This window comes from Labrus bergylta, chromosome 10 (genome assembly GCF_963930695.1).
Source record: "Labrus bergylta chromosome 10, fLabBer1.1, whole genome shotgun sequence".
Classification (NCBI taxonomy): domain Eukaryota; kingdom Metazoa; phylum Chordata; class Actinopteri; order Labriformes; family Labridae; genus Labrus; species Labrus bergylta.
This window is the reverse complement of record NC_089204.1, coordinates 3,808,022-3,820,580: the sequence shown is the minus strand read 5'-3', so window position 1 is coordinate 3,820,580 and position 12,559 is coordinate 3,808,022.

Sequence of the window (12,559 nt, the reverse complement as noted above, 5' to 3'; positions counted from 1 at the left end):
TTGGATTTTATTGGCAGCTGGCATCCAAAAAGTTGCATTACTGCTATCTGCTGGATTTAATTATTACTCACATTCCTAAATCCTCCTCAATAAACCTGTTCTCAAGAGAGATTTAAACAAGCATCTTCGGCCTCTCCCTCTCTCCCCTCACTCCCCTCACTCCAAAATACTTTTGAAATCTCTTCTTACGAGTCCCTCTCTCTCCATTTCTGACATCATATTATGTCTATGTGCTACATACTTTCTACATTTAATAACTACATGTTCAACTGTTTCTGCTAGATTGCATATCTCACAAAGACCAGATGAATGTTTTCCAATGATATGTTGAGAGTTATTTAAATTACTGTGACCAATTCTTAACCTGGACATTACGACCTCCTCTCTTCTGTTGCTCCCTCTGTATTTTACTTTATCTATTTCCCTCTGAATTGAGTATAAATGTCTTCCCTTTGTCTGATTGTTACAATATTGTTGCCATTCCTGTTTGATTTTACTCCATGTGACTCGTTTCCCCTCTGACTTAATAATTTGATGTTAATATCAATCCTCTCTTTCTTTACAGCTTCCTTTGCCAACCTGTCCACCTTTTCATTTCCTGCTATACCTGAATGTGCTGGAACCCACATGAACATCACATCTGTCCCCTGTTTAACCACCTGGGAATGTGTAAATATGATTTCATATAATACATCTTGACGACTGTGAGATGATCCTGATTGAATACTGTACAAAGCGCTGACTGAATCACTGCATATCAGCACTTTCCTTCCTTTCATTTGCTCAACACATTGTAATGCAACTAAAATGGCGTACAACTCTACTGTGTAAACGTTCAGGAAATCTGACATTCTCTTCACTACTTCAACATTGAATTTTGGGATAAACGCAGCTGATCCTGTTGCATTTGTCATTGGGTCTTTAGATCCATCTGTGAATACTTGTACATGATCTCCATATCTCTGTTCTATGTGGTCATAGAATTCACTAACTAAATCAACATTTCTTTTTTCTTTCCTTTATCTTTAGTAACTCCAAGTCTACTTGAGCATCCACATTGGAACTGGTGGCAAATAAAACAGCTGGACTGATATCCTTGTCATACACTCCCATATCTCTCGCCACTCTATCCCCTATCCATCCAAAACTGGACTTAATTGTTCTCTCTTTTTCCCAGCAATCCTTTAACACTGATTTTGTTGGGTGACTATCTCCATGTCCTCTCAAGTTCAGCCAATAATTTGCTAATAACGGTTTCCTCCTTAAACATAGTGGCATCTCTCCTACTTCTACCTGAAGTGCACATATTGAAGATGATTTCACTGCCCCAATACATATCCTAAGAGCCTGTGCCTGAATCATTTCTAACTTTGCAAGTGTTGTCTTTGCTGCAGATCCATATACCACACTCCCATACTCATAGTTCTAATTAACGCCACATATATATATTTTAAGGCAGCAACATCAGCTCCCCAATCCATTCCTACGAGACATCGCATTACATTTATTACTTTTTTGCATTTATCAACAATATTCCTTATGTGTTTCTTCCATGTCAACTGGACATCAAAATATACCCCTAAAAAATGAAATAGGTCAACTCGTTTTAGCTTATTTCCATACAATGTCAAACCAATATTCTCCCCAATTTTCTTTCGAGAAAAGAACATGATCTTTGTTTTTTCCACAGAAAATTTAAATCCCCACTTTAATCCCCACTTCTCAACTAAACTGATCCCTTTCTGAATTTTATTTACAATAAATTGTATATTCTTTCCTTTTTTCCACAATGCTCCATCATCCGCAAACAACGATCTTCCTATATCTGTTGGGATATTATCAAATATATAATTTATCATAATTGAAAATAAAATCGGACTTATCACACTTCCCTGTGGTGTTCCATTCTCTACAACATACTTTTTAGATATTTCATCACCTATTTTAACTTGAATCGATCTCTTGTTCAGAAAATCCATTATCCAATTAAAAATCCTTCCCTTGACTCCCATGAGATGTAACTTAATCAAAAGTCCCTCTATCCAAAGCATATCATATGCTTTCTCAACATCAAAAAATACTGCAACTACTGTTTCTTTTGTAACCTGAGCTTTTCTTACAACGTCTTCTAAGCTTACCACCGGATCCATAGTTCCTCGCCCTTTTCTAAACCCACTCTGATATTATGCCATCATCCCTCTTTTCTCTAGATAGAACACCATTCTTTCATTTACCATGCGCTCCATCAGTTTACAAACATGGGATGTTAAGGCGATTGGCCTGTAGTTTGCTGCATTGCTTGGATCTTTTCTTGGTTTCCTTATAGGAACAATCACTGCCTTCTTCCAGCTAATTGGCAACCTCCCTTCCTCCCATACCTTATTATACAACATTAACAATCTGCTAAGTGCCTTTGTACTTAAATGCTTTAACATGATATAACATATCTCATCTTTCCCTGGAGCACTCATTCCAGACTTAGCCAATGATTTTGTTAGCTCTCCCATTGTAAAAGGAACACTAATCTCATCCTCAACATGATTTTTCTTACTCAGTGCTTCAATATTTTCAAATTTTGTTTTAACCCTGTGCCTTTTTACTTCCTCACTCAGATTATTAGAACTGTTTATTGTAGCAAACATTTTAACCATTAATTCTGCTTTTTCTTTATTAGTTATTGCCCCATCTTTTCCGTCATTTAAAACAAAATAATTCCAATCTCTTCTGTCCCCTCTCATCCTTCTAATCATCCCCCAAATTTCTCCTACTTGGGTCTTATTCCCTATTGTACCACAAAATGTTCTCCAGTAAGTTATTTTTGCTTCTCTTACAGTCCTCCTGACTTCTGCCTGAGATTTTTTGTACTGTATCATATGTTGGAAATTATGAGTTCTTTTTAGTATTTTAAATGCCCTGTTTCTGTTTTTCACTGCGACTTTACAAACCTCATTCCACCATGGAACCACTTTCTCCTTTATTTTTCCTTTACATTTAGGGACTGACAGTAGAGCCCCTATCAGCTCATTGTGGAATTACACCTTTTATCCAAGAAGCAATGGGTCCAAGCTTCACATTTAGCAAATTTGATAACATTTTAACAATAAACTAAAACCTTGAAATACTTACGGATTCTAAAAACAATTCAAAATAGCTGCTAATAATTACTTACTTTGAGCTATTTGTGGTATTCATTGTTGTTGTCATTGCTCTTTTTACACTCCTCCTTCCTGAACCTTCCTCTATCCCTCTTTCCAAGCCCAACACAGTTTCTGCAGATGGCTGTCACCTCTCACAACATGGCATAAAAACACATCTTATTTCTGAAGAATCTTATGTTGTGTTGATGTAGCAAAGTGCTTTATAAAAGTGCACCATATACATTTTATATAAAAGACACAGAGCCCCCAAAAGTCCATGAATTAAACTTTTAATCATCTGTGGTTATGACACTGCTGGTTCTATGAAATAGCAGCACGTTATACTTCTAAAAAAACAACATATTAAATGTACAGATTTGGATAAAATCATGTCTATTTCCTTTATGAATACAAATTATATCCCACAAATGGAAAATGAAGTGCTTTCTTAATGTGTTAACTAATTTAAAAGACTAGCTTTATTCGAACCTGATCTACATTAGTACATGTACTGTACACCTTTAACTCGGTAATGATGTTAAGACAACAGTGTTTCAGTCTTCATTCATTTCACAGAGCTTCATCACTTTGACAATACAGCCTCCGTGTTCAGCATAAAAAACATTTTCAGCATCATATCTAGAAGTATGGCGACTGGACAACACCAAAAAAGACAACACTTTACTTCAGAAGGGAAAAGGGAGACACAATGGTTCTAACCAATCCTCTACGTGTTTCTGGCTTTCAAAACTCCCAAAGAGAGACTTTGAAAAAGAAACATTTGATGCCTCAGACGTAGAGCCCGACCGATTTATCAGCTAGCCGATAATATCGGCCGATATTAGCGTATCCAGTGACTATCGGTATCGGCTATTTTATTGCAGATATTCGCCGATATTACAAGATTTATTCACCAGTCAAATAACATTTCATTTGAGTATTGTTGTATTACACCAGCAGGTATAATCTAAGAACTGTCATTATGTTGTCCGTTTGTCAGTCGTCTTTGAGTTCCACAGCATTTTTTTTACATTGTGTTTTGCCTCCTGAGATTTTGTACATTTCTACTACCATCAATCATGAAGAGTATACCCCTTCAAAACACGTGGTATCGAAAAGCATCAGAGTATTGAACATTTGACAACCTCAGAAGAAGTGCATGGATTTGAACCTGTCGCTTTGTACTTACAGTTTTTTCCAATTGCTAACACACTAAAATGACATGCATAGCACAATTATTTAAACTGACACACAGAGAGCAAAACCTCTTCTCAACTCTCTAAAAGTCTAAACACATTTTCTGCTTTACACACATTTTGCAATTCAAAATGGCACTTTTTAAATGCACTGAACACGGTTCTCTGCATAAGACACAACAATCTGACATAAAGTCACATGTTTGCCATTTCAAAACACTGCCATTCAAAATGACAATACATGAGCTAATTGGCCAATGTATGTGCCACCTGGCCAAACACCTCAATGGTTACAGTTTTTTCCAATTGCTAAAACACAATTTTGCAAACTAGGCTGGTTTTATCAAAATACTTAACACAATTCACAAAACCACACACCCAACTGCAAAATACCTCATATATCCTGTAAAATGAAGAACTGCAACCAAAACTAAATATAGCATTATCAAAATCAAACTTTTGCACCAAATGGCACACACTTCATTCATATTACCAGATTTTTGTCTAACCAACTACACAGTGTTGGGCATTATGAAAAGCACTCTCATCTTTAGTATGCTTTGCCATAATACTAAAATAGTTTGAATTGTAGAAAATTCTTCAGATTGTTCGCATGAACAGAAATATTTGCAGATACACACACATGCTGTTGAAACATATATTTTTTTATTTTTCACCAAACAAGTCAGTGCAACATATACCAGTACAGATCTCTGTCCAGCCTCTCGCATTGTCAGCCCATAGTTGATGACATGATCAACTAAGATGATTTCATTTGAAACTTGTTGTCTTCTTTGGCCATGAACTCCTCTACCAGCTCTACCCCTACATTCTCACCCTCCCTCTTCCTCTTCCTCTCTCTGCAACCTCTTCCCTTGTTGTTGTAAAAAAAGGTGCTCACTTGTGGTCTTTTCATAGTGCTTACTTCCTGATTGAAGTGATAACAATTAACCGTTGAGGTGTTTGGCCAGGTGGCACATACATTGGCCAATTAGCTCATGTAGTGTCATTTTGAATGGCAGCGTTTTGAAATGGCAAACATGTGACTTTATGTCAGATTGTTGTGTCTTATGCAGAGAACCGTGTTCAGTGCATTTAAAAAGTGCCATTTTGAATTGCAAAATGTGTGTAAAGCAGAAAATGTGTTTAGACTTTTAGAGACTTGAGAAGAGGTTTTGCTCTCTGTGTGTCTGTTTAAATAATTGTGCTATGCATGTCATTTTAGTGTGTTAGGTATTGGAAAAAACTGTAATTGTTATCACTTCAATCAGGAAGTAAGCACTATGAAAAGACCACAAGTGAGCACCTTTTTTTTTTACAACAACAGTGGAAGACATTGCAGAGAGAGAAAGAGGAAGAGGGAGGGTGAGAATGAGAGGGGGAGGAAGTGTGAGAGGTAGGGGTAGAGTTGGTAGAGGAGTTCAAGGCCAAAGAAGAAAACAACTTTCAAATGAAATCAGAGCAACCTTAGTTGATCATGTCATCATGGGCTGACAATGCGAGAGGCTGGACAGAGAATGCAACTTGAGCCGTTTTACTGTACTGGTATATGTAGCACTGACTTGTTTGGTGAAAAATAAAAAAAATATATGTTTCAACAGCATGTGTGTGTATCTGCAAATATTTCTGTTCATGTGAACAATCTGAAGAATTTTCTACAATTCAAACTATTTTAGTATTATGGCAAAGCATACTAAAGATGAGAGTGCTTTTCATAATGCCCAACAGTGTGTAGTTGGTTAGACAAAAATCTGGTAATATGAATGAAGTGTGTGCCATTTGGTGCAAAAGTTTGATTTTGATAATGCTATATTTAGTTTTGGTTGCAGTTCTTCATTTTACAGGATATATGAGGTATTTTTCAGTTGGGTGTGTGGTTTTGTGAATTGTGTTAAGTATTTTGATAAAACCAGCCTAGTTTGCAAAATTGTGTTTTAGCAATTGGAAAAAAACTGTAACAAGTTCGACAAGTACAGACGAACATTCTTCTTTCGCTGTTCAAATCCGATCAGACGAAGGTGAAGGAAAGTGTCACTTTTCCTCTGTTGTTTTTCAGCATCAGGGTGAGGCTCCATGACGCCCGGCCGTTTCAGATTCCACGGGTCGATTCGTCTCTGCCTGTCCTGCTGCTGCTCCACCTCGGCCTCGCTGCATGAGCTGCAGGTGTTGCCGCCGCCGAAGGCAAAGCACTCCTTCTGCTTCCCGTCGACCTTCCTTCTCTCGCCCTTCTCCCTCCTTTTCTCCTCCACCATGATGACGCTGTTCAGCTCGACAGGTTTTATGTCCACGTCCGTCTCGATGGGCGCCTGCTCTGACACCGGCTCGTCCTCTCTCCGGTCCATATCCACCCACATGGGCCCGGGCGGAGGCTCTAAAGGGGTGTATTGTAGTACGTGCTGCTGGAGACGGGGGTCCACCTGCGGAGGGAGGCTCTGGTGCTCCGGAAGCAGGAACTGGGTCTGGTGCTGCAGGTGATGCAGAGGCTGCAGAGGGTGCTGCAGGTGTTGGTGCTGCTGCTAATGAACCTTTAAGTTAAAGTTGACTAGTAGAATTGCACCACAAATAAACAGCTTGGGATATGAGAACAGATCAGTAGTAAAATCTTTATTACAAGATAACATCTTAAAAGAACATTGAGGTACTTGGAAAAATGTTGTATCCCTGCATGTGATAAATAAAATAAATAAAAAATACTGCTCGCTAACAATGAATTGTTCTTGCCAGAACAATATTAACAATTCCTTTTAACAATGGCCTAAGAGCAGAAATATATTAATTACATTCGTAATATCCAATGCTTCATTGCTTCGTATAGCTACTAATGGTGCCTCAATGCTTCTGCTTCAATGCGCAAGTTCTTCGACCCCTACAATTGTCGCTTGCAACTACATTTGATCTATTTATATTGCTTAGCAATATCATCAAGCAGGCGTCCTAAAGAACCATTACAGTGTTTTTTACCCAGCCATTCATTCCACTCTATCAGTCAGGTGATCACTTAGCAGGTCCTCGGTGCGATTCCCCGAGTCTTTCAATGGTCTCTTTGTAGCTCCTCCAGGCCCTCTCAATGTGTTGAGTGTGGCAGCCCGTTACAGCATTAACATATGCCACACTGTGGTTGACTGTATAATGTCTGTAGCCAAATGCAGGCAGAGCCTGACAGTAGGTATGCCATTCGTCACTCAGTATTGTGGATCCTATCCAAACATGGTGCACAACCAGTGGGACCAGTTCTTGTCTGGTCATTCTTTCCACCAAGCGGAGAACAGGCAGTGACTTCTGTCCTCTGTGCCTCACGCCCAGCATCCCAAACACCCACCATTCTTCCACATCCATACTGTCAAAATATGCAAATAGAACACATAATAGAGATGATGGAGATATATTTCAGACCTGTTTTTATTTAATTTTTGATATTAATTCATAAAATTGCTGTGTGCACAAGACAGCAAAAGAGAGAGGGTGGGGTGGGGTGGGGGGTGGGAGCGTGCAACAGAGTGCTGATGAGCGCGAGGACCTCACAGCTCGACTCCTACAGAGCGAAGAGTGCAGACCACATCAGCAGAGAGAGGGACAGACAAAGGCAGCAATAACAGGGATTAAAGCAGAAAAAAAATTGACTGAAAATTCTCAACAAGTTTAAAAAAAACCTATTTGAATTGGTGTTTTCTATCTAAGATCTAGGCTGACAGATATGAGCTTGCTTCTTTTTTTAACAAATTTGACCTACAGCCAGGTGAATCATATGCTTATATAAATTAACAGGTGCAGCAGGTGATCTATACAAAACTTTGAAGAAGTGAAAGTCTGAAAAGTAAAGTTAGGGGGGTCAGGGGGGATTCTCCCCCAGAGGAAAAATCTAGCTATTGTAACATTCACGAGGCTTTTTGGAGCCTTTTGAGATTAGATCCTGATAAATGAGGACATTGTTTTGATACTAAATAAGAAGCCTACTTTGTTCTTAACCTTAAGCAGTCTAATGTAATAACAACACAGAAATACCCTCAAACAAGTTACAGAAGTTAGAGTACAAACGTATCAGACTTTAGTCTGGAGTAACAAATGAAAAATAGTTATTTTGCAAAAATATACCTTTTACAGAATATTATTTATATTTTTTTTAATGCACTCATGTGTTCCTCATTTTGTTGTCATTGCTACAGTTGGCGCTAATCCTATTTGAGTTATTTACACACATATAGGTGGATACCTTGTGAATTCACAGGGCATATAATAAAGATATTTTGACAAATAGTGTATTCATCCTATTTTGAGTCATAAATCTGAATCTGAGAAGTAACTAGCAAACAAATTTAAGATTTTCTATAAATTCAGTGGAGTAAGAAGTATATTTGTATTAAGTACAAGAAGGCTTTTAAAAAAAAAATTGGACAGAACTTATGCAGTACTGTATTTTATAACTTTCACCCACTAAGTCGTTAAAAGTAAAAAAAGTAAACTAGCAGATAAAAGTTCTGACTGTAGCCTATGTAACCGGTGTGCCTGTCCTGCTGAAGTTCTAAACTTCACTGGATGCACATCTGTTACTGGTCATGATATCTGCGTTGTGTTCTGTTGTTGTGTTGAAGGAAGAAGTACTCGGACCACGATCTGCTACTGGTTACTCATTTATTGTGAACCGTGCTGGCTGCTGCATCTGCACAAGTCAAAAAGAAATACAAAAGTCTCAGTAACATGCAGTCTCTCTCACACACGCGGGTCTCCAGTCCCCTGTTAGCAGATAAACACTAGCACTTGGAAACATGTGTCTGCTAATAAACTTCATAAAGTGCATTTACAAAGTCTACATTTAAAACACAACTCTTCTGCATGTTCACCAACTTAAAGAGTAACTTATAATTGCAAACTGCTGCATTTTACATTGTCTATAACAAGAAATAGTGCTAAACCATGAGCAGAGCAAACTATCCTTACCTTTTCTCAATGAGCTTAGCGCGGACTGAGAAGCACAACACATGACGTCACGCACACTGCGACCTCTTAAAGTGACAGTACAGGTATTAACAGTTGAACTTCAGTGAGCCACAAAACACACATTAAACATGTTAAAATTAATATTTCTTCAATGTTTATCAGGATTTGGTGAAGTTTCAAATAGAAAATAAAGATATAATTTTAACCTGGTTACACCTACATTGAAATGCCACACTGACGCAAAACTACACTTGTGTTACAGAGTTCAGATAAATGCCTGACAAAACAACAGTTTGCACGTTTGTTACTAACCCACATTCTGCTCTACTTTTTTTTTGTCTGATTGACACTGACTAAAAATATTACAATTTTGAAATTGACGGAAATCCGTCGTAGCGACGGAGAACTTTAATCCCTGCGATAAAGTCCACAGTCCGTACATCCCTCTTGTATATTATGCACCGCTGTTGTGGAGTGCTTTGTGCAGTGACATTAGTGTTCTTCTAAACGTTTAGTTAAATATTTAGAAGTCACACCTCTGATAGAGATCTCCCGGGATGTTTAGTGTTTCTAAGCTGTGATGTATCAGTTTCACTGTATCTATACACTGAGCTGTGGTTCTGTGACTGAACAAAACAAAGCTGATGTGAGTGTGTTTTTATGCCCGCTCCCAAGTGTGTCTGCACATCGTCTGTCTTTCTGACCCTCCGCCTGGTTCCGACCTGCTTGAAGTTTGTGTGTTATGCCGTGTCCCCCTCACGTTTTTTTCCGGGCAGAAAAGACCTGGCATGAAGCGTTTGCGCTCTGAGAAGAGAAACGCTTCATGTCCGTCCCATTTGTTGACACCGACGTATGACCGACACTGCTCCGTTTTTACTGCATGTTTTATATTAGAGATCGTTTTTTACCCCAGCAGACACGGAGCAAAGAGGATGTGGGTACATTATACTATCCGTAGGCGGCAAAAATACGGGGAATACTGTATCATACATTTTGAAAAGAGCGCCCATGGCGTGAACAGCGCCTTTCTGAAAGTTGAAGATTAGATTAGATGTTTTGAACTGTCTGAGGTACAAAACAGTTGACGGTAGCTGCAAACTGCAAAAACGGTACAATTTTTCATTAAATCAATCTGATTGGATGAAAAACAATCTAGATTTGGGTCACAATGTTCAGGGAGGAGTTGGTGTTGGGTGTTGAGGCTGGATGAGTTGATAACCACTGCTTTAGAGCAGCCACACACAAAAAAAGCAAGGAGCCCGGCCCAATGTGAGGGCTCGGGTCAAGTTGCAGACCTAGTGTGAATCATGTTAAAACTATCTCCCTTTAATACTATACCCTAATTATATTTTAACCCACGGTTCACATAATCATGACATGAAACGTTACTTAGCATTATTGATGATGGCTTAAGTTTATTTCTGTTATTTCTGGGTCCTGCTCCAAAAGGCTAAGAAAACAGAAGGTTTCCTTAAAAGAAAAATCAAGAAGTTCAACAAGGAGGTGGACTCTCTTTGGCAACGATTAGCAGGTTGGTGTTTCTCATTTTCCTCTGAAAGACTTTTCAGTTTCCATACCTAAACTCAGTATCAAAATCATAAATCAATGAAGCACATGCATGAAACATAGTAACGTTAACTATATAACTCTTATAGGCATAGCTATATATGTTCAGTGCTCTTATATGTCTTTTATGTCTGCTGCCCTGATAATTGTTCAGCCACCTGTCTTGGTCTAGATGCTCTTGTAAAAGAGATTCTTAATCTCAATGAGACTTTTCCTGGTTAAATAAAATGCAAATAATATAAATAGACTAGGCTGCTAATTACATGGGGTTGGGTACCATTCACTATTGAACCAATACTGATACCGATACCTGACATTCAGTACCGGTAACCAACAGTACCTATTTTCGGTACTTTACTTAAAAACTGTGCGACACCACCAAAGACAACTAAGATTCTCAGTGGGAAAAATCGAGCACCGCCTAGTACAGTGGCTGATAATGACATAGTTATCGTTACATATTGTTGTTTGCTTGAAGTAGTGGCCCTCTAGTGAACAAAACAAATATATGCGCTGCACTCTATACCAGTTTGGAGTGGCATTACGGTTATGTCACAGCATTTGAACGATGTGATGGCAAAAAAAAAAAACAAGTGCAGATCATAGCAGACATTAGAACATGAATTTGATGTAAACAATTTTCACATATGCAATTCATAGCGGGCCGGGTATACTGTATTAACCATACAGTTAGAGCATGAAATCTAATATTTAGCCCTATTACTAAAATTTTGTTTTTTTTTACATACACCTAGATAGTAATAGCAGCAGTGATTTTAGTTTTAGCATAGGTAGATCAAAGAAGGAAAAGGAGTTGATAGATGGATAGATAGGATAGATAGATTGATAGGCTAGATGATTTATTAACCCAGCCATGCAAGTGCAGTTCTCCGCCTGTAGTTTTTTTGTCTTGTTTATTATAGCCTACATCCTAGCCGGGTTTTATGTCCTTACGTCTGGCTAGACAATACGTTTGTCCGCAATGAAAAGTATTTGACAAATCTCGGTATTCAAGGTCCAGGACCGCAAAGTACAAAATTGTATGCGTCAAGAGATAGAGAGAGGTGCTTGACCTCTTGACCAGACAGTGAGTGCGGGTAAGGGCACCTCACCACCCTACTAAGGGTTAATTAGTAGGCTTATTAGTGCAAGACAATATGTCTTCTGCTGGGAAACCATTAAAATGATTGGATAAGCTGATATATTGCACTATATGTGCTGATATTGGGGCGCTCAATAACAAATAATAATATAGAATATAAAGAATTTTGAGCATAAAAAAATATAACTCAAATAGTATAAATGATAAAACATACAAATACATGGATTATAGAGGAAGGCCTAATACATCTTGTTGGATTTTAAGAATTGACTTCTCACTGAAAAACTTAATTTGGACCCCCATTTGACAACCTCAAAACAACTTAGGCTGTGAACCATACCATCTGTGGGGGGCCTCTGTGGGGGACCTCAGGTTGGGAACCACAGTACTATAGCTGAGATCACAGTATTTTTTTTAGCTGCAAATATGCCTTCAGTGTAGTGAAGCCTAGAAATCTTCGTTATTGTTTCAATTTTATTTGAAAGTACGCAGTAGAAACTAAGTACTTAAGTGTCATTGTGCTGCCATCTAGTGTTCGAAATTTGCAACCTGCTGCACACTCTGGCTCATCCTGCTCATGACGTGAGAGTACCTCTGCAGTGTTTGTAATATTAGCAATTCGT